This window comes from Myiozetetes cayanensis, unplaced genomic scaffold (genome assembly GCF_022539395.1).
Source record: "Myiozetetes cayanensis isolate MyiCay16 unplaced genomic scaffold, myiCay2020 scf5-8, whole genome shotgun sequence".
Classification (NCBI taxonomy): domain Eukaryota; kingdom Metazoa; phylum Chordata; class Aves; order Passeriformes; family Tyrannidae; genus Myiozetetes; species Myiozetetes cayanensis.
In genome coordinates this window covers 31397282-31423625 of record NW_026087742.1, presented here as the reverse complement: position 1 = coordinate 31423625, position 26344 = coordinate 31397282, and the positions used below count along the sequence as shown (strand labels likewise).

The 26344-nt window shown below is 36.3% G+C and overlaps 1 protein-coding gene across 1 annotated transcript in view; it reads left to right on the top strand.

The window, feature by feature from the left end:
- TENM4 (teneurin transmembrane protein 4) overlaps positions 1-26344 on the top strand; it is a 1544468-nt gene that overhangs the window by 293543 nt on the left and 1224581 nt on the right. The gene's annotated exons all lie outside the window — the stretch shown is intronic.

Sequence of the window (26344 nt, the reverse complement as noted above, 5' to 3'; positions counted from 1 at the left end):
ATGACACTTAATGTTTCTTTACCTCCAGCTTATATTATATTGTAAAATCAGATTACTGTTGCAATATCCTAATGGTACTTGAGTAATAAAAAATGGGTCCAGCACAACTACAGCATGTGCAACTACAGAACAGTCTTAATTAAAATATTTTAAATAACACTTGTGCATGCTGAATCTTTGTCTCCTGATGCAGAAAGTCCAGCAAAATTACTAATCCATGAAAAATGGGGGGAAAGGTTTTCCTCAATACTGAGAAAGCGTGTAATTAAGCTAATGGAAAAATTTATGTCCACAGGAATATATTCTCTGTAATAGCAGACCATCATATGAAATATGCCTACCTGAATTCATGTGACAGCATTAGGAGAAAAAAATAAATAAAACAGAAACCTCACAGATATTAATTTGTTAATATGAGAGAAGGAAGGATGAGTTCATGGCTTATGACTTGAGACATTTCTGTTCAATTCTCCATTCTGCCATCATCTTCCATTGTAATACCAAGTCACTTAAAACCTGGATCCCCAGAAGAGCTTTGTTGTAAGCTTATTTCAGGCTGAAGAGGATGCTGATAGGTATATACCTGAAACAAGTGAAAGTCCAAAATAGTTAAGTTTACTTAAGCAAGTAGTAACCAGAATAACTGATTTTGATTGAAGAAAAAATACTGGAACATAAAGTCAACACAAAAGGTGTTTCTAGAAGGAAGTAAATTCAGATTATAACTAGATTGTTCCTTCCTGTGATCTTAAAGCCAGGTAGTAGCTGAAGCACTTGTGCTCCTGGGCAAAGCTTCCATGTAAGTTTCAAAAATTTCATTTCCAAAAATAATTCAGTGTTTCTACTCTCTGATAAAAAAACAAAACAAAAACAAAACAAAACAAACCAAACAACAACAACAAATAAAATAAATAGAAATGCCTGGAAATCCTCTTCGAAGTTCCTGATGCAACCTAAAATATTGATATAGATTAATTTAATGTGATATCACTGGAGAAAAGGTGAACTGTGGGTACAGATATATTAACAGGAATGTCAACAGGCCAAAAGTAATTATTCTGCCATCATTTAATGGGTTATCCTTACAAATAAAATGAAATAGATTTAAGAATAAATTTATAGAACTGTCAGAGAGGTCTAAAATAATTATTTTGCTTCAGTTGGCACTTAAATACTGTGTCAAAGGTTGGGAAACACACCTTATCACAGATGTAGACAAGTAATACAAAAGGCAGAGGAAACTACCAATGATTACAAAATAGAAGACATGACCTAAAGGGAAACACTAAAGTGAATTGCATTTCTTTTTTCCTGAAAAGTGAAAAAAAACCGCAACAACCTTTCTGTTGTAGAGAGATATTAATTATTTTCCATGTTCCAAAGGAGAAAAAGAGGAAAGAACTACTGGCTTTTTAACAAGAATTTGAACAATAAAAGAATTATCATATTATCAGTATTATTAAACCAGTAAATAGCTAGACAAACAATGAGGAACTTTCATCACTGGAGATTTTTAAGAGTAGTGGTGACATAAATTTCAAGGAGGTTTTTATATACTTGTTCTTACTCAGGACTGGATTGGCTGTCCTGCACATTATCTAGTGCTGTGATGCTAAGTAGTTAAATACAATTTAGCTGGGAATAAATAGGCTCTTAAACAATCCTTCAAAAGGTGTAAGTAGTTGTGAGGAATACTGAGATTTGGATCGATAATGCAGCTGTACCATGAAATCAATGGCAACAGCCTGAAAATGTCCACAAGCCTGAAAATCAGACTTTGCATGTCTAAAGCTGCAACCCTTGCTTATTTCGAAGGTTTGTTGTAAGTGAATTTCTCAAGCAGAAGCAGAGAGAAATTTTAGATTGAAAAGAGGAACAGAATCTGGATTCCACCTTCTCTTTTTCACCAACAGCTGTTGATTTTAAAGTTTTTGACTCTTCATTCCTCTGACAGATTTGATCCATGTATAAACAGTATGCCCAGCAAACTCAAGCTCCAGCACCTTTTAGAATGGCTCAGCTTCAGAGTTGCTGTTTAAGTTACCACCAGTTCAGTCTCAAGTCCCATATCAGCAATTTTTTTAATCCAAATCTTTCCTCACTTGTCTTTTCCTCTGGACTATATTTATAACATTATTACTGGTATATTTTAATTTTTTTCAGTCAAGTTTACCAGTGAAATTTATTTGGGTTCTTCCATATGCTTAGAAAATTTAGTACAACTATATTATAATTCAGTGTAGGAGTCTTAGTTCCTTCTGATTTTGTCCTCTTTTTTTTCCCCCTGTCTTTCACTAAAATAGTTGTTTCCATAAATGCAATTTGATGAAAGTGCTTTTAACATACACAGTTCAATTGTGTGTTGTCCATGTTGTTCCAGTTAACTAACTGGGGAGGAAATATTTGATGCGCTTCTAAAATGAGAAAAAACTACTTTCTTAAGGCTTCCCTATTTTCAGCTTAAACCTAAATTTACTAAAAAGACAGGACAGAATTCCTGCTTCCAGACCACTTAACAAAAGTGTCTTCAAGTGTAAAGCAATATTTTCCAAAGCCTATAGAGAGCAGAAGTGTGAAAAGCCGCTCAGAGTGCTAAGAGATGCATGCCCTGTGGGCACCCTTAAAATTAGTCGGTTTAAACACCTGAAGCATGAAACAACATCAAAACGGGTTGTGATCAAACTCAAATGGAAAAATTAAAAGGAAAAGACATTTCTCTTACTCTGGAGGAAGCACAGTGTTCAATAAAAACCCACAGATTCTTTTGCCTTTATCTGCCCTTTCTTTTTCTGCTTATCAGCTGAATTCTTTTTGCCTACTGAGCTGATAAGTCAACCCAATAATATTGTTCTCTCCATGTCAAGAGTGTTGTGATGTTTGACTGCTGCCCTACATGTAAAAAGGGTCAGTTGTTAGTGTATACCCATACAGATTTCTGTGGGTAAAACAATCTCTGGCAGCAGGACAGACAGGGATTTTTCTCCATCCAATCCCCCTGCCAGGAGCAGAGCAGCAAGGGGAGACATCTTAGTATGTGATTTCTTGTCTGGCCAGTAAAGAAATGTTCTAGGAGATGGAAACATCTAATCATGGAGTTAGTGATGTTAAGTGCAAGGTATACACAAACACACTTCCATCAAGAAATACAGTATTTACCTGTGTGAATACAGCTCTAGTAAACCTTATGAGATTTATAGAATTCATTAAGTGCTCGTGTTAGAGTAGAATTCCTCTTCAAATCACTGTCAAACAAGGAAAAGAGAAGCCACGTCTGTGGTAACTTATCTTTTAGCCTGATCTTACCAGGTTCTGCATTCATTCAGAACCTTTGGATTTCAGTATAAATATATGAAGCTTAGTTTCTTATGATTCGAGGCTTGCTATTTAACATATTATATAAGTACTATTGGTAGGTCAAAATATTTCTACAACATCTTGAATGAAAAGTTTGAATCTGGGAATACATAATGGACACAGCTTCTTCTTCATCTGTTAAAATTTATAAAGACAACCTTTTTACAACAATCTTATTTTTCACCTTTGGTTATATACACCACCCGTATTACTGACATAATTAACCTTTATACTTTAAGATCATATCATTGCCTTATTACAACTCAGTTTATGGAAAAATAACTATGAAGATCAAGTCTCTGTTAATAGGTTTAAGGGACTGATACCTCTCTTTAAAAGTTTAACAGGAAATTATAGATTAAAAATTTTACATTAGAATGTAGAACAGGTTTACTGCATCAGACTATAGTTAATTTGGTTCTAGTGCACTCTCTATGTCAGAGGCCTAATAAAAAGGACTAAATATAATAACAGAGAAAACACACAAGTACACTTTTGCTACTAAATCCTTTCAGCTACCTGAATTCTGTATCTTACAGAATTCCAGAGCAAGAGTAAGAAGGAAATTTTTGCTTTTAGCAGCACTTGAGTGGTTTGGGTTTTTTTCTTTCCCCACTAATGTTTAAAATTGCTCTTAGAATTGATAGAAACATTTAAAGTCCACAGTATTCTGCAGCAACAGACTCCCCACCTTGTCTCCAGCTGTGTGGAAAAGCTGCTCTCTTTGTCTCTGCTGCATTTTTCATTTTAGTGATTTAATTTTATGTACCTTGCCACAGGAAAAAAAAAAAAAAGAAGTCATAAGTTCACTAGTTGTTCACTTTTTTTTAATGCTACTAGTATTTCATATGCTACTATCACAGTCACCTCCACCCTCTCCTTTTTCAGACCAGAGGCTCCTGGTCTCATTCCATAGCTTTGATCATCTCAGTCACCTTCTCTGACTGTTTATTATTTCTAATCAACATTTACGGGAAAGAAAGGACCATAAATAAAGATGGTATTCCTGATGTTGAGGTAACACAGTGACATGGTGATTTTTGCTGTGTTCTCTCTATTTTGCTAATTATTGATATTTGATTTGGTGCTGACTGGTCTTTAGGTCTGAAATGACATTTCATGGAATTATGGACCGCAGCTTTAAGAGCTGTTTCCTGAGTGGTAATAGCCAGTTGATATTCCATATTTTGTATGCAATGTTAGGATTGTTTATCCCATACCCCTCTTTATAAACAGTTAGATCGAATTTCATATGACATTTGATGTCCAAGTCTTTCAAGGTGAGATTCATCTGGTGACACCTGAGCTCTTTGTCTTTGTCTCTCTTTATAACCAACAGAGACAAAATGGTTTTTAGTGATGTTTTTTCCCATCACTTTATTGCAATGAGATGTTACTCCATCAAAGTACCAATTCCTTCCATAGACTACAAAAATGGAGAAAAGATTTCTGTGCACTGCACTTAGGTTTGGTCAGATGAATGGCACTCTCAGTATCATGAGGTTTTTATTGCTGTTCTTCTTGGTCACTTTTTTTTTATTGCTCTAGATGGCTTGGTTCAATCAGCAAGCTTTATTACCTCACTATTACAGAACCACAGAATATACTGAGATGGAAGGGGCCCACAAGGATCATTGAGTTTGAGTGATAGCCTTGCACAGGACCATCCACAAGAGTCACACCATGTGCCTGAGAGCATCTTCCAAATGCTCCTTGAACTCTGTCGTAATTGGTGCTGTGGCCACTTCCCTGGAGAGCCTGTTCCAGTACCCAACCACCCTCTGGGTGAAGAACCTCTTTCTAATATCCAACCTAAACCTCCCTTGACACAACTTCAGGCCATTCCCATGGGTCCTGTCACTGGTCACCATAGAGAAGAGATCAGTGCCTGGCGCTACGCTTCCCCTCATGAGGAAGTTGTAGACTAAGTTGTTTCCTAGGTAATTTATGAAGGTGTCCATCAGTGTAAGTTATGAGGCCAAGTCTCCAACATTCTAGCAGTTTCTACTCCTTGTGGGACTTAAACTTTCCTATATTCTCAAAACTGATAATCTATTCCTAAACTTTGTTTTCTATATTTTCACTGTTTATATTATTTACAAGATAAATTTCTTCCTGTCCTATAGAAGCTAAGTTTCTATAGAAAATATTAATTGGAGATTTATCAAAATCCTTCAGCCACCCAAAATTTAAGCAATAACAACTGACCCATTTTTAGCAACATGCTTCTTGGTTCTTCAGAGATCTGCAAGTAGATTTTAATACATGCCTGCCTTTGGCATATTTTCTGTTTCCTGTTACCAATATTAATGGTATTTTATATGTATTCACTAGCTCTGCTCAGAATTATGCTTTCATCCAATCTATGCTTCTTTAATGTCTTACTTGCATACAGGTTCCACAGTCTGACAGGTGTGTTTATTAAAAAAACCTCCCACAACCAAACAACCTAACCACTCTATTTTTTTATGCCTTTAGCAAATTTGTTTTCAGAGCTAGTTTGTTCTGCCTTATATGTTTTTCCAACTTATATCTGAGTCCCTGGTGAACATGAGTATATCTTTCTTAAAGAATGTAATATTTTAAATAACATCTTTTGTCCTCCTCTCCTATCTTTTTTTTTTTTTTCTGGTCTTTCTATAATGTTTTTTGATTGCCGCAGAACTTTCTGACTGACATACTCTTGCTTAGAGTGCCTACAATGATGTCCTTAATCTCTACACCACCTGCAAATATTTAAGTCTTTTAACTCTTAGTTCTTTTGTAACAAGCCTGTTACTCTTTTTTGAAATTAAGAGCACTTGTAGTAGATCTTCATCTTATGTGCACTGTAACAAACACATTCTTCAATAATAATATTTTAAATCAGCTCATTTTTTCTATCCTGGATCAAGTCAAGTGCTGGTTTTTTCCCTTTGGTATCATTATCTACCTCATCAATGAGGAAGGCACTTAAAATACCCAAGAGTTTCACCATCACACTGTGATATGACATGTACATGTGATGTGACATTTACATAGATACTGAGGGTAATTGAAGTTTTCTATTTTTATTGTGTCTCCTGTCCTCACAATACTAACATTTCTAGCCTATTACTATTTCAGTAGAACCCTTTTCATCCTAATAATAAAGTATTCTTATATGTTCCTAGGGTTTCAGTCCCTGTTTACAGTATCTCAATCTCTTTGTGCAAGCTTAGAGACCATAAGAGAGAGGAAAAGAGAGAATTGCTTATGTGTTTTGTTCCAGAGAGAAAAATAGTTTAGAAAATCTAAAGTCTCTGCATCTTGTCTAGGTGGTTATTCTGAAGTCAACTGATGAAACTCTTTGGACAATTAGTGGGGAGAAGGGGTATGATATTTTTAAAAAAATATGTATGTAGTTTAATTTATTAATTTAAACTGGCTTAATTAATTAGGCCGGTTAACTATTGCAACTAAATATGTACAATAAAGCTGCACTAGAGATCAACTATCAGCTGCCGAGGTGGCTGATGTCAATCTAAGTGATAACTGTTGACTTGCTGGAAACTGTCCATGCTAGCACAGGTACCTGCATTAGCTACATAACACCCCTGTCTTTGGTGCTCTTTTTTAAAAAGTTTTTTTTTCTTCTCCAATCACAAATTCCTTACTCCTTTCCAACACTAGAAATAGGAACCTGTGGAAAAATATAATTAATTGTGCTATCACACATCAGGAGATGTAAGTTATCCTTTAAATTATACACAAAACACTAAGCATATACTTTGGCTCTGGCTTACTTGCTACTATTATTTTGGGCAACTCCACAGGGTTAGTATTATTATAAAACTGTCAGATACAATAGTCCTACTTCTGCTAATTGTCCCTCTGTGAATTTTTAGCACCTGAGCACGGTTTGCGTAAACCACCACATGCTTTATGAAAATGATGTATTGCAAAAGCACCAGAATTTGTCATCCAAAGCTGAGCAGACAACAACTTATTTATAATGGTACTCTGTCATCCTTCAAGCCTCGATGGAACCCTTAGCAAGTGAATAGCTGTTTTAGGAGATATGTCTCATTCTTCTAGTCTGTGCAAATCTGAATCTGATTTCTAGCTGCATACAAAGCACTTTCATAATATCCTACACACACATTGCAAACACTGCTTGAAGCCTTCTGATACTTCGATCTGCCAAAACCTATGTATGAGATTAAGCTCTTTATTCTACACTGAAATGTAGGGTTAAAGTTGGTTTCCTGGATTAGGAAATCTAGCTCAAGATATAAAAAAAGTTACGTGTTTCAAAAAAAGACCATTATTGTACTTTTATGAGTTTAGAACACGTGGGAATACCTGCCTGCCTACAGCTACTGACTGAACCAGAGTGCACATATACAGTAACTGTGGCTAGTGTCCTCCCACTCCTGTACTTAGGCATATGAACTGCTCTCAGGATGTCCTCTGTGGTTACTGACCAGTGAAAACCATTGAAATATTTTTTACTCTTTGTCAGCTGTGTTAGTTTTAGAAGTTGATTTGAATTCATACAGAGTTCCTTTTGAGTAAAGACATGATGGCAGCAAAGAAAGAAAGTGTCATCGGAATTATCCTTGCACTTCTCCCTTTGCTGAAATTTTTAATGTTTGTTTCTGTAGAGAATTTGTAAGGACTATTTCTTTAGAATAGCCCCTTGCTCCTTTTATCACAGGACACAGCCTCAATCCAATAAAATCAATGCATGCGCAATTGACCCCAGATGCATTTTGGATCTGGGCATGAGCCGAAGCTGATTTTCCACGTACCCTTTTGTTCTGAAAATGATGACACAGAAGCACTTGTTTTGTTAACTAGTGTTAACAATCAACATTTTACAGTGCACTGAAGACCAAGTATGATAAGGAGGCCTTCCTTTGTAATGCATTCAATTTTTTATGTTTTCAGAACACTAATATCAACCATACCTTCATTTTCAGATGGCTTAGATGACTCCTTTTTCAGCAAACTCCCTATAAAGTTAGAGAAACTTTATGAATACACTTTATATTAAAAGCTATACCACCCACCTGTCCCTCACACAAAGCATACAGTTCTGACAAAGTAGGGGGGAAAAAAGCTAATTAAATTTTAATTTGCTAATTCTTGTTTAGTTAAACTAGTGAAATATGCAAATTACCTGCTGAAACCTAAATTACTTCCTTCAAAGGATAAATAAATATCCTTTATTATTTTCAAATATTATTAAAAGAACTTAATAATCGACAGATAAGAAGTCATCTCTGGAATGCAATATCACTTTTATAGTGTAAATTTATGTGCCTAGACATAAATGTCCAAAGTTTCATAGTATGCAGAAAAAATTAGGGGTTTGGATTATTTTCTGAAAAAAAACTTGATGTAACTTAAGTTGAGAGTCTTATGGATTGAAAATCTTATGACAGCTGACTTCCCCATAGGATTGCTTACGTTTTTTCTTATTTTCCATCCAGTAACGCTATAGAAACATGATTATAAATCTGCACCCAAGCCTGCCCTTTAAAAGAATTGCTCTCAAGTGAGCAAGAATCATGGGTATGACCTTTAAAAGATAGAATATGACCAATTAGAGAGATATTTTCTAATGTTCCCAAGAGTAAGAACAATTGTGCAACGCTGAAGTCTGGAGACAAAAATCCTGTAACTATAATCTTCGATAGAGCCTGGATGATATTAGAGGCATGGCTATTCAGAGGTGGGGGATGTCAGGATTAATTAAATGTAGGGGCAGACCAGGTAAGATTATTTTTCATTATTGTTTAAAAAATAATGACGTCAGATTAAAAAGTTTAAGCATACTGAAGGAGGATGTGGTTAGTGTGGCCAGTGCTTAAGATAAGTCATCCTGAGTGGGAAAACGGAATCATTACTGATTCTGGTTAGGGACTTAGTAAGTTCCCACTGGAATGACTAGATTTGGATCTTGAATTAGATTTGCAAGCATGATGTATAAATTAATACAATGGTATTGGTGCATATTAAAATAAAATAAAATAAAATAAAATAAAATAAAATAAAATAAAATAAAATAAAATAATAAAAAAACCCCAATACATTATTTAGGTTTTGCTGAATGTTGATTATCTCACCCATGGTGATGGGTCCATTGCAAATTTCTTAGACTGAATAAAAAATTTGTAACTGCATATTGCCACTGCATATTGGGTTATATGTTCTTTTCTTTCCAACAAACATTCTCAGAGCTCCTAACACTTTATGAAACCAGTTTTTAACTTATTCCAATCTGTTTGTGACCATATTATTTAAATAATAAGATAAAATATAAAAAAGGGATAAATTTATATTATTTTGATTATGTGAAGCTCACAACTCAAATTATGCTAAAGCAAATTTATGTAATGTTGACACCAAGAAATAAAGATTAAAAAATTTAAAATGTCCTGTGAACATTTTAACAGGATTTAATTATGCCAACACTAAAACTGAGAGACAATGATAATTTCTTTTAAGATACAGCTGTCTATAAGAAAGTCTCTAAAAGCTTTCCTAGGCATCTAAATACATTTTATGGGGTCAATAGGTTGGAAAATGTTAGATTATGTGATTATTCTGGTTTCCAAATTTTTTACAAAACACTGAGTACTGCTTCTGCTGACTTCTGTGGAAACTCCTGGGTGTCTGGAATTTTATAAAGCAGATCACTGTGAAGATTTAAACAGTTAAACCTATGGGAGTTAGGTTTTATTGGTAATGGTGAAAATATGAACATGCATCACCTCTAATCTTATTATCAGCAGCATGCTTTGTAGTAACAAATAACTCAGTTTCTGTTCTAAGGAGAGCTAGTCACTGTGGCAAGCTGTGCATGGAAATTAAAGCATCGATAATGTGATTTTCTGTTCTCTAGGGAGCTTACAGTAGACTAGACTGTGGGACTCAATCTCAAGTAAAGAGCCACAGAGTAAGAAAGGAAATGTAATACATCATAAAACAAATGAAATAACAATAAACAATGATTACTTTAAAAAATCATACCTGATGTGATTTTCTTTTTCATTCTATTGAGCTTTTGCTGCTATTGACATGTATTCTCAACAGCTACAATCAGCAGCTTGGCTGTTGTTACATGCATCTGTTAAACCTTGTGGATGGACTAACCTCGTGATCAGCACCACTGCATAATGAACCAGATTGCACATTGGTTCTGACCGGACAGATAGTATTCTTCCATACCATTGAAACCATTAGAAATTTACTGTTACAGATAGTTTACAGGGTATTGTCTTATTTATACCTGTGATCTAATGCTATCAGATTCAAGTCAACATTGATGGGATTCTGGTATGCAAACAACTGCTTTAGTGCTCTTGGGAAGAGAGGCAGGCACAAACTCACATTGCGCTCACTAAAGGATCTGACTTAACAAAAGATATGTTGTGGTGAAGCTACTAGGGGTTCCAAAGGATCTGGCAGAAAGGAACTCAGGAGAGAGAAGACCGTGCTATTGGAAGACCATTTCTGGTTATTGGCATGGACAGGGGTGCAGTGTTAGCAGAACATCATCAAAACTGATTTGGGCAATACAATAAAATGGAAGATATAAATTTGTATTATGTCTCTATGGGTAAAAGGCTATAGTACATGGGGATATGCACATAAAGTTTTTCAGCAAGAAACGAGATTGAAGATAGGTAATAAACATGAAAGAAAGGGTAAAATTGGGCAGAAGTTCACACTTCTTGTTTTACTGTGAAGTACAATGGTGTTGATTTTTCTCACCAACCTTTAGGTATATGGATGGTAAAAAAGATGATTCTCTGCAAGTGAGAGAAAGGAAGATGTCTTCAGAGGGAGCTCCTACTCGTCTGTGATCCTCTCCAGGGCCCGAGTGCTCTGTCTTTACCCTTTGCTGAATTAAGGAAAACATTCTGTCTTGTGTCAGCACTTCAGACCAAATGAGAAGAATCTGGGAAAGTCTGTTCAAATCCTTTACTGAGCCCACAGAGTGGATCTTGCTTCACCAGTTCTGTGTGAAGAAATAGTAGTACCAAAAAGAACTTTTTTTCCTAGAGATTTCTGAAGATGATCAGAAAAATATCCTACCTGACACCAGAACTAAGCATTGATTGGGCATTTTTAATTTGCCCTGTTTTGCCACAGTTTGCTTGAAGGGTTTTGCTTAACACAGTCTCTTACTTCTCTGTAGAGATGCAAATATTTACATGCATAGCCACTTAGTCCTAAGTTCATCATATTTGACTACACAGGGTGTTATTTAAAAACAAAAATAAAATCACTGCTCTACCCAGGACACTCTCAACATCAGTATTTTAAAATACTGAAACGTTGCTTCCTCAGTGATAAGAAGGAAAAATTTAGCTTCTTGTAGTACATTAAATGACAGGATATAAAGCTTGCTATGCCTCCGTAGATTCGCGCTGCGCTTGTTTCAGCTAATGGGTGACCTGGCATTGATGTTTCTCTTCCAGTCCATTCAGTATCTCACTATTTGCATTAGTAGCATTGACATTTGCAACATTATAAAAAAAAACTTTCCCACACCCTAACATGACCTGAATTTTGAATTCAGGTGCACTGACACAGATCCTAAAATAAGACTGTTTTGACTTTTTACATTTTTCATATTTAATTCTTGAAGTAAACATCTTTTCTGGTGTCTTCAAATGTAGTGATAGGACAAAGGATAGTTGCTTTAAACTGACAAAGGGCAGGTTTAGATTAGACAATAAGGAGAAATTCTCTATCATGAGGTTGATGAGGCACCGACACAGGTTGTCCAGAGAAGTTGTTGATACCCCACCCGAGGAAATGTTCAGGGTCAGGCTGGATGTGGCTTTGAGCAACCTGGTCTAGTGGAAGATGACTCTGCCCATGCCAGGGGACGTGGAACTAGATAAACTTTAAGATGATCCCCTACAACCCAATTCTATGATTCTATGATCTGGAAACTTTCATCAAGTACCATGGGTTGACTTTTCCTGACAGAGTGTATGAACCATTTCCTGATCTTTTTTTCTTGCAGATAGTCAATATGAAGCAGGACCACAAGATTAGCTTACTATATTATGTCAAACAGTGTAGCTCCATTTTTGGCAATGATTTTACATGCAGTTCTTCTGAAGAAATATCTTCAACTCTCGATAAAGAAGATGCATGTTTTCATTTGCTGTGAGTGTTTACAATTGCAGTTTCTTACTGGCCATCATATTTTACTGTCCAAATAATTTCTCAAATAAAACTTCCAGTTCATTGACATGAATTATGAATGTGTCAGCAGCGCTGATTTTAAAATGCATGTCAACACTTTAACATCTGAACATCTATGTAAATGCAAGCTTTTAGCAGAATTTGAATTTAACAAATTACAGTTTGTGACTCTAATTTATAAGAACTATGTAAATACCTTAGATTTTTATAGCTGCTCCTGCTTAAATTAATCACAAATTACTAATTATTGCTTTTTCAGCTGCAGGATATGCAAATTTAGTTGCATAAAGAAAGGAGGCATTCAAGAATAGATTGATTTTAGAAACGTTGTGCAGTATCACTTTTAAACAGGAGAGTACAGCCTTTTAACCTGCTACAAACCTAACTGGGCCACATCTGTTTTGTTTGTATCAAAATCCAAAATATGAAGAAAAACAAAAAATCGAAATTGCATTCTTCCTCAGAGAATAATTCATATCCTCATCACTGTCCATACATACTTACATTACACCACTGCAAAGCAAACACAAGTCAGAATTTCAAAAGTATTCTAAAAGGTGGGCTAGTTTATGATTTTGCAGCTCCAAAAACATCAAGGGAAGAGGAAGTCTGAGAGGCACCTTACTCACAACAGAACTATTGGTTGCAACAGGGTTTCTGCAGCCAGGTGGATTCTGCCCTGCAGGTAAGCAGATCCAGGAAAAGTCTGTTTTGCCAACAGTAGCAGTGGAAGTTGGGAATTGAGACCCTGATGTATTTACAATGGTTTTTCTTGAGCATTCATTCTCTTTTCTTAGCTGTCTCATGACAACAATGTTGGATTTAAATACTAATATTTTTTTTTAGATCTATTTATTAATTTGTTTATTTTTATTTTTGTGTTGCTGTTCAGAAACATAATGTTTTTCTTCCTTTAAGGAAGAAAATTGTGTTCTCTACAACTGTGAAAACCTAAAGCTTTAAACTTCCTTCTTTTTTTAAGGTTATTTGTTTTTGACTAGTTTTGTGATTCTTCAGTGGATAGCTGTCCTATTCATGCTTACAGTTGCTTCCAGTCAGCCCTTCTCAGGCTTCATCTCCAGTATTTTCCTTGGTTTTGCCACCTATAGCTAAAGCTAGCCATAAACACACTGGAGAGAGTCCAGCAAAAGGCCACCAAGCTGGCCAGAATGTGGGAGAGGCTGAGAGCTGGGTTGTTCTGCCTAGAGAAGAGAAGAAGAGGAATCATCTTGCTGTCTGCAGCTTCCTACTGAGAGTATGTATAGATTAAGAGATATTCTTCTCAGAGGTGAACAAGGAAAGAACTGGAGGGAACATGTACATGTTGCATCAAAAGAGAATCTAATTAGATATAAGGAACAAAGTCACCATTTCAGGGCAACCAGAACTCACGGTCTAACTTCAGGGTTAGACCCACTTTTGAAATTAGATTTTTTTTTATCTGGAGGTTGTACTATTTAAATTTAGTATTTTAATTTTTAAAAGTAAATTTTAATTTTAACTTTTAATTTTATTTTTACTATTTTAATTTTTAAAATAGTTTACATTTCTAAGCCCAAGGCTTTTTTTATTTCTGAAGACAATATCCAAAATGTAGTTAGGAAAAAGTCCTGCCAGACCCAGATTTTGGCAGGTGGTACTGTCTGGAGTCATTTGATATGATCTTTACTAAAGAATTTTGTGGCTAATTGCAACAGAGTTGGCAATTGAGATTCAGATGGATGATGGGATCCTAATTTGCCACAGAGCTGGGGAGATTAGTGGAATACTTGGCTGAAGTACACAAAGAAAAATCAGTATTTGGGACTGTATTAGAAATGTCAGACACAGAGCTATTTTTTTTTTATTCACTTACTGAAGCAAAAGGACTCATCAAATACATCAGAAGGGAAAATCATACCCAAAATCATGCTTCAGTGTGTTTTTTCAATAGGTTAAGATAAAAAACTTATTTATGAAGTACAGTTTGGAACCAATTTTTTTATTTTGATCACGGCTTCTAGTCCTGTCCCAGCCACCATATTGATTGGGTTTAAAGAAAGCAACATCAAGCTTTATGCTTATAGCACAGACTTGTTGTCCAAAGGACTCTATTGAGTACACTGCAGTTGCCCATAGCAACCCTATATACATCACCCTAAGAATCAGGGGAATTGCAATCTGATAACACAAAGCCTGTCCTAAACTGGTAAATTTACTTTGTTTTCACTGTTTTCTGATGGGAGGTTCTTCTGCCACCTTGCAATCACTTAATATCACCCTCCAGAATTTGCTCCTCTGTGGACTGAATAAGAATTCACATTCTTTGCAAAAGCAACTAGGTGCTAGGTACTAGGGCTTAGGGTGTTTCACCTTTCTCTCCTTCTCTTTCCCCTTTTAAAGATTTACTGTGCTTTAGTTTGTAATTGCTGGAATTGTAAGCAAGTGTTAAAATGCTGTAAAGTTCATTGCTCATTTAATGCTTCCTAAAATATTTAGGTCCTTGTGATATGATGTAGCCATGAGTCATCAGACTGTTACTTTGACCCATCTCATCACGTTGAGAGCTTTCATCCTCCAATAGCTTAGCGGCAAAGAGGCTTACCAGAATACTTTCCTTCAATGCAGCAGACTCTGAGAACCAAGATACATTTCTGCTCCTGTATATAGGTCTATTTTCTCCACTTCTTTCTTATCACCATATGCCCACTATCCCCTCTGTTTCTCTGATGGAAACTCCCCATTCCTGAGCTGATGCATTGGTTTGTCTCTCTAACTGACTTTGATCACATAAAGGAAATTCTTCTTCTCTCCTTTGCTACTGTGAAGTTCATAGATTTTGTGTTTGTCCAGTCATGAGGAGTAATGTCCCACCTGGGCTTCAACAGAGGAGAAATCCAGGTATTTCAAACATCTGCAGAGCAGAATTTCTGCTAGTGCATTTCCTTAGCTAATATCTGCAGCCAATTTTTTATCATTTTTTTGAGTTTCATTTTCAGGAAATAATGACTCATGCTAATGAAAAGAGCTGTTTTGGTAGTGTCAGTCAATTGCAAAGCCACTGAATCAAGTCAATTTATAGTTCCAGCTTGAGGAAGCTAGTGTAGAAAATGTGGGATTTTAGGTCTACAGTGAAGTTCAGAAGGGAGTGAGTATATGATGCCTATTAAAAATTTCTCAGTCCTTGGGCTATATCACAAGCACATAGATACACATCATTCCTCCTGGGAATGTTTTGAGGTCCACTTGTTGAAGATGTTGTGAAAATATCTTTTTCCATGTACATCCACATTCAAATATTGATTTTTAAGTTCTTTCTCAATAACCGAATTTTACAAGACAGCTTAAAAAGTCCAAACCTTCTAGGCCATTCTTTGTTATCTTTATAAAAGCATTTCTGTGGAGGGATATTTCAGCAGGAAGCAACATCTGAGTATTGAAGGTATTTACAGAATTTCCACTTTATCTTACAACTGCTGGGGAACTACTGAAGGACTACAGGCTTACAAGAATTCATCATTTGTAAAGATGTCCTAGATCCTGAAATCATATAGGTCTTGAAGAAACTTTCAGTACTTCTGAATCTGTAAATCTAAGTGTCTTCCTTCTGTTCACAATCTTTTACAGAGGTCAGTGAGCCTGGATTTGTCACTTCATAGTTCCCCCAGCTACTGTAATAGTTCTTTTACACTAAAGAAGAGAGGAGTTGTGTTGGAGTTTGAGGACTTGTTGGGTTTTGGGTGGGGTTTTTTTGGTTGTTTTTTCCTCCTTTGCTAGATTGTTTTAAATACTTTGTTTCATTGCCTTTAACTATTTCATTTGATTTTCAGGTAAGTAGTCACTCATTATTTCATAAATGATAGCAGTTAGTTAACAAATTCTATCATACCATAGGACTGATCTTCCTAATTCTTGACATTCTTGACACAGTGTGGCTTGTTAGTATTTTTAAATTTTTTATTATTTTTTTATTTTTATTTTTATTGAGGAAGCATCTTAAAGATATTATTTGTAATTTATTGGAAGTACCATGAAATTCAATTTCCCCACACAAATAGTGTTGTAAAAATATTCATAATAACCATTGCTTTAAACCATAACTCACAAAATCAAGTCTGTGTGTTTTTCATTTATAACCTGATAAAAAAAGGGAATCATAGCTCCAAAATCAGAATATAACTTATTTTCATAGAAATATGACCATTTTGTTTTGTACGCCTGGTTTGGAAGTAGGTTATAAATATAAGCAGATTCCCTGCATATATTCTACTAGGTTCCAGTGAGGGTAAACTTATCTAAATAGATCTAAGCATCAGATAAATAAAAAAGATAACTGTTAAAAGAGTAGAGCTTAGAGTAGGCTGAGAATCTAAGAGTATCTATGAAAGCTGCTGAATATTCAGATCTGTGGTGGATGTTGAGGGACCCTTAAGAGAAAATAGCACATCAGAAGACAAAAAAATAAAAAACTAAACTCTGTCTCAAACTGTCCCTTCCTAATTTGTTCTCTTAATTGAAAGTCTTAAAAATATTATAGACAATAACACTGTGCAAAGGCAGTCCCTCTACTGACAGATTAAAGGACTAAAGGAATTTTTGGAGCTGGGTGCTTGAGTACACCGGGACAAACTCCTGGGGAGAGTGAAGGGTTTTGGGAATAATAAATAGAATTTGTGGTAAGAATTGGCATGAAACTTATAATTTTTCTATCCACTGCCATGATGAAGCAATCTCTAGGTGTTACGACAGCTTTTAAAAAAGGTAAATATCAGGTAAATCACTTACAAGAAAGTTTCTCCCTGTGCCCTGAGAGCATTATGGAAAAATACCCAGAAGCATTTGTGAGAGGTATGGAGGAACAGCTGATCAAGGCTGCTGTCACTGAAACCAGTTCATGTAGTTTATTCCATACTTGCTGCAATCATATTCCTATTAATATTAATAGAAATATGGATTGGGTTTTATAATGCATGTTTAAATAGAAGGTTAGTGGTGAGGATACACCAAGCAAATCTAGTAACATTAGAAAAGAGCTAAATTAAAGCCTTGAAAGTGATCACAGTTTACTCCATAAAAAATGAGAATATTGCCCTGGCAAATACTATTGAACTCTGTCCAACAGGCATGTATGGTCAGATCAAGGATAGCACACTCTGCTCATCACCACACTGAAAGTCCCTTTTAGGATATGTTGCAGATCAGCAGTGATTATAAAACATTTTTGCATCCAGAGATTTACAATTTAAACATCAATAGCAAACATCAAAAATAAGCTATATAAGCTATTCTTTCTTTCTTTTTTTTCTTTCTTTCCCTGAATCCATCAGCAAATTGATAAGTTTTTGGTGATTATAAATTTTAACAAGCAACTATTTATTTTAAGATCTTAAGGAAAGCTGATATGAGTGGGTCTTTCTTTTCCCTGTAGTTGGCTTTTGCATATATGATGGATATGATGGAGCTTGCCTTGATATCGAGATGTTTTTTATATCCTTGCCCAGTTTGTATCTTTTAAGTCTGTCGTCAAAAGAAACCACCTTCATTAAAAATGGCCATGGCGCTAAGTTGTGAGCTTTATTTCTTCAATTTGTTGGCTATCTCTTTTGAAAGTTTTTTAGCAATCCCTTGAAGTATTGCTTTTTTTTTTCTTTTTTTTTTTTTTTTTTCACTGTGGAGTTTAGATTTGGAGAGTTTAAAATAAAATTAAAAAAAAAAAAGGGAACCACTTAAATAGTTCTTAATTGGGAGTCTGGGAAAATCACTGCTAGTACTATTTTCCTATTTGATTGATTGTCCTATACATTCATTTAATATAAAATCCTGTGTGTTTAAACACAATCCGGTTTGAATAATAAAGGCTTGAGACCTAATTTCATCTCCATCAAATTATGTTTAGGCTCTAACCTCTTGTACGCTCTTGCATCATGAAGTTGGTTACAAATAGATTATAACAACAAAAAGTTTTGCAACATTTCCAGATCTCTAACACAAGATGGCACCATTAGTAATACTTTTCCCATATTATTCCCTACTAGACACAATAAGGGACAAATTTGTCACTGCAAAATTGCAATAACAAAGTATTTTCCATGCTCACATTGCATGTGTGTTTAATGCATAGAAACTTGGTCTATGCCTAAAGGACTCTGTAGTATCTCTTCATTTTATTAAGAGGTCGCATATGGTGTATTCAGGGGCATACACTGCAAGAACAATCCTGCTTTCTCCAGCATTCATCAGATAGATGTGGGTATAACCCTGCGTAAATTTATTTTAGCCTCTCTGCGAGTATGCTTACACATATATTGTGCTCAGTCTTCCTCAAAGGATATGCTGGGTTTGGAATGCCTGATGCTGGGCAAATTTAACTAAATTTAACAAATTTTTTTAATGTCAAGATAAATATCTCCAACAAAACCCAATTTACCTTTTCTAAAGTCTTCCTCAGGGCTTAAAGATCTCATGCAATTTTTTTCCCAATTCATATGTGATAAAAGTTTATGTTATTTTTATTGGTTTGTGTGTTTGTTGGAGTTACGTAAAGCAAATACCAGCAGAAGATGTTATGAATTTCCTAATGCAGTAGCCTGACAGAGATGAGACTGCTGCAGCTTTGTTCATAGAAGACATAGAAATCATAGACAGGCTTGTATTTCAAGGGATCTTAAAAATCATTTAGTTTCAACCTCCCTGCCATAGCCAGGGATCACACCCACTAGACCAGGCTTCTCAGAGCTTCACTCCAACCTGGCCTTGAACACTTCCAGGGATGGGGTATCTACAACTTCTCTGAGCAACCTGTTCCAGTGTCTCACTACCCTCTGAGTAAGGAATTTATTCCCAGATCCAGACAGGAGTAAGGCTCACATGCAGGCACACACTCATGCAGTTACACTTATATTCAATACATTTATACAAACCCACACGCTCGGTCACACTTAACAGAGAAAGAAATCACAGTACTCACGCAAATGCAATGACTGAAAAGAGCCTCATCTGCCATCTCATCGGGATAAAGGTCTGTTAAAGAGAAATATACATATAGACACACACATGTATATAGGCAGTGTGGATCTTCCAGCAGCTGGGATCAGACATTCAGTCTATCCAGTAGTGCCCTTAGTTCCCAATCTCTCCAGTTGCCGTCACCTGGACATGGGGTCCCCTGAGACCACTGTCCCACTCCAGCTGCTGGTAAAAAACGCTTCATTCACGCATACTCACACACACAAACATGCACACTCACTCACACAAACACACATGCACCCACACCCATACATGCAGTGGGTCTTTCCATGAGCTGGTCAAGATCTATGGCTGTGACCCCACACAATATCTGGGACCTTTGTCCCTCCAGGAGCCAACTCACAGTCCTTTGGGTCCCTTCTGTAACCAGCACAGATTTATGGCCACCCTGATATTTGTTCCTAAATCCCTAGTCCAAATAGTTGGTTAATCCAGCTTAATGTTTGCTTCTGGTCACCCACTGACATATGCACCCACATGATGTGCATGTCACCCTAACTGCTGGCACCACAGACATGTGGAGTCCTATAACCCAGGGTTCCACCCCATTTGCTGAGAGCACTGAGAACACTGAGAGCCTCAAACACATACACACGAGCATGGTCATCCTCCAGTTGTGGTTGTGCATACCTTCAGCCTCTGGGCTGTTCTTACACAGATCAGAGTTTCCCACCACACACCCAAAAAATCTCCTCCTCCCCTTTAAGTGGGGGTTGCAAACCAGGCCTCAGCAAAGCACCTGCTGCTTTTGTAAATGGCCAGTTATTTCAGTCATTAAACTGTAATATTTCAGTCTCTCACAACATCCCTTTGTAAATCTTGGGCTATACCCAAATTTTGTTCCACTTAATCCCACAACAATCTATAAGGTGCTTTTCACTGCCCCATGGTGTCAGTGTCACCCCCAGCCCATGGGACTAAGTCTCATCTGGGACAGCCCAGGAAGGGACCAGGTCCAGGGCTCATGTCTCTCTTCGGGTTATTTGGAACCACCCTGTGCCTACCACCACTTCTCTGTGCTCCGTTGTGTTCATGGATATGATGCTTTAGTCACATAACCTAATTGGAAAATTTAGCCCAAATGCATAGAATTAGAAAAATCCTTGTAAATTATTTCTCCTTGTAACTGTGTGGGTATTAACATCAGTTTGCAATGTGGATTAAACAGATGTTTGAAAAGGCATGGGTGTCAGATAGATATTTTGCCCTAAAAATCCTGATTTTAATTTATCTATGTGATCCTTATGTACTTAAAGTCTAACTTAGACAAGTCTCTTGCACACACATCAAACTAAATTTAGATTTGAGTACTTTGTTAATTTGAGGCCTTTGGATTTTGCTGTATTCAGCCCTGTACAGCAGAGGGTAAATGGATCAAGTTAAGAACATGTAGAAAAGTGCAAACTAAACTAAAGAACACCAGGATAAGGACAAATTGATACAAATGGTTCCTTGAGGGGGTGATGGTGGTGGGGGTGGTAAAGAAAAGAAAAGAAAAAAAGAAATTTGGAAGTTGACTTCATTAAAGGAGTCAAATCCTGGAGCAGCATTCTGATAGTAATAATTTGGAAAAGTGGTCTTATAATATTCAGCTTGATCAGAAAACAAAGAGAGGTAGGAAGGGAACTAATAAAAATTCCATTGGGCTAGGAAATTACTTAGCTTTTTCCATTTGTTTTGAGCAGTCATACTGGGGAAGGTGCTGCATTAATCATGGTCCTCTTTGTCACAGAAGATACAAAGATGGAAACCATAACTACGAAGGATATCTCACACATGAACTTAAATCCTGTGATTTTCTGTGAAATGTACCTAGAACTGAAGGTTTGTTGTGTTACTTGGGCTTGACTAACATTATTGGACACTAAACAGTCCTTCGCTTGTGTTACAGAATTAGAGAGGTAGTGAGAGCTAAGCAAGTAATGAATATTCTATTCAGTGAATTTCTCTACTACTTGCAGGTTTTCCCAGAGCACATTGCAGTTCCCAGTAAGACTTATTATTCTGCAAATAACTCCATCGAAAAAGTCCTGGTCTTTAGATTGCATTTCATTTCCTTGAAAATGCTGGTTGCTTAAAATTCAAACTGTTGTATTTAGGCACATGGCATGTGAAGTGTTTTTGTTCCCTAGAGAATCAGGGGAAGTCTTAAAAAAATCACATTTCTAGGGCTGAAAGAGTCATTATTATTCAGATGAAATATAATGGTTTGGGATGAAAAAAAAAGGTACAAAGTGCTGGAACAAGGCCAATTATACCACATGTATACAGATACACCATCAGTATTTTTCGTAAAACCGTTCGCTTTAGCTATTCCATTCTAATAGGGACAGAAAATTATTTTTATATGCATTACTAGGCATTACTTGAATCTTGCTAATGGCAAAGAACAGAGGCTAAAAGGTTATTAGATTCCATTTCCATACCTACTACAACTTTATATTTTTGCTGTGTAAAATTTATATACACCAACATTTATAAGGCTATGACAAACATATATGGTATAGCAAACAACGTTTGGGGTTTTTTTTTCATTTTTGTCATGTCAAAATAGGAAATTTGGAAGACATGCAACTAATTTTCTATTTTGATTTTTAAAAGATTCAGTTGTATAGATATTATACTGCACAGAAAAATCATGTGTTTCAGAATAGAAAGAACTGCTCAAGTCATCCATTGCCAGGGCTTAGAAAGGGAGTCCCTTATTGTATTCCATGTCATCCTCTAAATGTCATAATGATGTCTGTATGATTATTAAAATATTGCTGTCCTGATGAATATATTACTGTCTCAAAATATACCTCCTGACTCACCAGATATCCACTTCAGAGAAGTGTCTACTGGATGGTTTAGCTATCCAGTAGCTATTTTGCAACATAGCTAAAAGTACACGGACCTTCCAGCTTCAGAATTACAATGACTTCTTATAGAGTTTAATACCTCAAACACCTCAACCACGAAAAAAGTGGTGGCTAAAAAAGCCAGATGATTGTGCAAAAGCAATGATTAAGAGAAGAATAACATCAATAGGGTTATTCACCAATCCAGGTCACAAGAGCTAATATGTCTTTAGAAGGGATATATTACCTCCACCTCAGAGACATTTGAACATTTACAGGAGAGAAATACAAAAGGTCTTTTTCAATGGTTACTGATGTTAGACAACAGCAGGAAATCTTAGAATGTAGTAACTACTCAAAGAATAACTACTTCCTTTGTCTTGGAAAAACCTGATAGGTTTCATAAAAAGTTCTAGTTTTTACCTGTGTAAGTGGGCCTGTCAAAAAATGTTGCATTTTTCTATCCTCCCATCACCTGTAATTCATTCTTGTCCAGTGTCCCTTATGTGATGACATCTACCAGCTATCCTCTTATGAGATACCTATGCTAAGGCTACCAAATAGAAAGATGGTAGAAAACAAGACATTTCTAGAAGAACCACAGAGTTTCTGAATACTCTTGTGAGCTGATGCAAGCAAAGCCACAGTTACCCCAATTATTTTTTTTTATAACCTTCAGGTTGTTCTTTTTTTCTTGGTCTTTGGTTAATACTTCTTAACAACTGTTGAATAAGAAGATCTCAGCTTGCTCAGCAGAGCCAAACAGAACTAGGGTGGTATGTGGACAGGTTATTCTTACTAACACTCATGATGGTCAGAGCCTTGAAGTATATTCACAGAATCACACAATATGTGAAGTTGGAAGGGACTCACAAGGATCACTGAGTCCTAGTTTGGTTTGGAAGTCACTACCTGGCAAAGAAATAATCTTGATCCTAGTGGCTTCTTCTGATGTTACTTTAGCTGATGACTCTCAAGTAAATGCATAAGTAGTAATTAGATCAGGGAACAAAACCACAAAGTTTTCTTGGAACATTTCCAGATCCATTAGTTTGTTCATCAGGCCAGTGATGCGACTTGAGTGTTGATCTCATTTCTTAGAATCCAGTTTCATCCTCTATAGATCCATTTCTGTTCTCTATAGAATAAACCTCATAACCTCCAAATACATTCTACCATATAAAAATGTCAAATAGGTAAAATATTTGTTTCAATATTTGTTTTTGTTCAACATTTCTACAATTTCATCTGAGGAATGGTGTGGCTTGCTGGCTCCAAAACAAGGCATAGCTTCTCTAGAAGCCTCTGGGGGATCCTACATGGCTGGTCTTCCAGAAGACTTGCCTTAGGCTGTCTGTAGAGGAAAAGGCTGCTGAGTTTTATGCCACAAATTAATAAATCAGTAGAGATATGATGCAATATTGGGAAAAAAATATTAAGCTATCTAATTTGTTAATGAATTAGCATTTACTTTTCATGAATTGTCATCACAGTTACATCATGGGCAAATCCATATGGTTTTTTCTTATGCTCATTAAAAGAAGTAACAGTGGTTAAAAAGTATATTGTGCATACTTTTCCCAATAATGACCTGATGGTAAATTCACTGTCACTGAAAGCTAATACTCATAAATTTAATAAAATCAGTCATTAATTAAAATAACATCAGAAGAAAAATTGATACTATCTGTAAAGAGTCACAAAACTACTCCCATTGTATAGTATTCTGTTTTAAAAAATTATTTAGGAAATGTGACGCTACTCTGTTAGTATTCTGCATGGACTATCAAACCTCACATAGGCGTATAACATTAATACGATGTGTGAAGTATTTTTATTAGCACTGTTCTATCAAAATGGTCATTTGTAGGCATGTTTACTTTTGGTTACATTGAAGATTTAGTTCTCTATTAAGACATGTATGTATATCTATACCTATAGATGTGTGTGTGTGTGTGTGTGTATATGCACGTATTTCTAGAGCTTTAATACATATACCTTTAGCACATAGAGTACATGTAGCCTTCAGCTATTTTTTTGGAGGTGTTTGGACTCCTAGGACAAGTTGCTTGCATTTATATTTCTACATGCCACTACACACCCAGCTGTTGTGGGTTGAAGTTGAATGGCCGCCAGTTGCCCACTAAGCTGCTTTATCAGTTCCTCCTCAGAGGTACAGGGGAAGACAATAAGATTGAGAAGTCGTGGGTTAAGACAAAAGCAGCTTAATAAAAAAAGGCAAAGGCTACACACAAAAGCAAAGCAAAAGAGAGAAGATTTATTCTCGGTTTCCCATCAACAGGTGATGTTCAAACACTTCTTGAGAAGTAAGGCTTCAGTAGTGTAGCGGTTGTATTGAAAGACAAATGAGTAAATAATGAGTGTCCCTGGTCTTCCTCTTCTGTCTTAGCTTTTATTTTATTGGCAGGGGGCATGATGTCATATGATAAGGAACATCCCTTTAGTTAATTTGGGTTAGCTTTCCCATATGTGTCCTTTCCCAACCTTTTGCCCATCTCCATCCTACTGCCTTTTGGGGTTGGGTGGCTGGAGGGGTCAGTAAGGGTGTTGGAGAGACAGTCTTGATGCTGTGGGAGTGCTGTTTAGCAGTTGCCAAAATACTGGTGTGTCATCAACTCTGTTCTACTTAGAAATACACAGCACAGCACTTTCGAGGCTGATTTGGGAAAAGTTAGCTCTGTCTCAACCATGTTCTGTACATCAGTATAACCAGTGGAGCTTAGAGCTGAACAGATCAGTGGCTGGGATTCAGATGAAGGAACATACGAGTCATTTTGCATTCCCTTAGTTATCCAAGCTGTATAGATGCTTATTCAGATGTAACATGAATGGCTGGTAGACATCACACTGAATGACCACCTGGGCAAGCAGGTGGAGGTCAGGGAGGACAGCCCTCCAATTCTAAAGTAACATTACTGAGCTACTTTTAGGAAAAAAAAATCTCTGTTAAATAATTTCTTTTGATTGTAATGGGAACTTGGACACTTCAGTCATTTAAGAACACCCAAAGTTTTCTGTCCTAGGCTAAATTTTACCCTTAATGTGCCTTTCACCCACTGATGGCTTCTCTCATTTGCTTACACATGAGTGCTTGAGTGCTCAGGGTCATCTGAATTGTTACAGAATATGAGAGACATCCATGCAAGTCAGGCAGTTATGGCACAAGATCTGCAGGAGACTGCACCATTCTAGGCCAGAAACTTAAACTCAAATAGGCTATTTTACAATATACCAAATTGCTCTAGACATCTGTGTGTGAAATGGAACCCAGAACTGAAATACTAACAGTTACAGAGGATCTGACTTTTTCATCCTAATCTCAGAATCATCTGCACTGTAAGCAGTCATGATGACTTCATGTCTGGTCTTTGCTAGAACTTAAAGCTTACTAAATAGTTGACGGCATCTGTGCTTCCAGAGTTTCTTTTCAGTGCAAGACAAATGAAGAAGAGAGGTTGCTGCTGAGATGCTGATTATGTGCATGCTTAATTGTAGTGACAACCAAATCAATGCCCTTTTAAAGCAACAGTGCCTGTATTAACTACTAGAGGTCCTAAACTGAAGAAATAGTCAGTGCAAGCCACAGCTGCATAATGAAAACTCACAGGGGAGAGGGATTGCAAGTTTAACAGTGCAGTAAGGAAATATTGGAATTTAGAACAGTTCTTTAGTAAGCGTGCATCCATGGGTTTCAAACCAGAATAGGAAAATCCACTTAGGACAAATTATTATGTAGTTAATTGTACTTATTGTCAGGGAGAGTGATGTCTTGAGATAAACTTAATCTAAGAACTATGAAGCAAAACTAATAGAATCTGGCATCCAACATGCAAATGAGAGTTCCATGTTAAGATTTACCATAACCATGTGTATTAATTTATTATAAACCATTGGGGGGCTTGTGTGCTCAAAACTGAGTACAGCTGGCATAT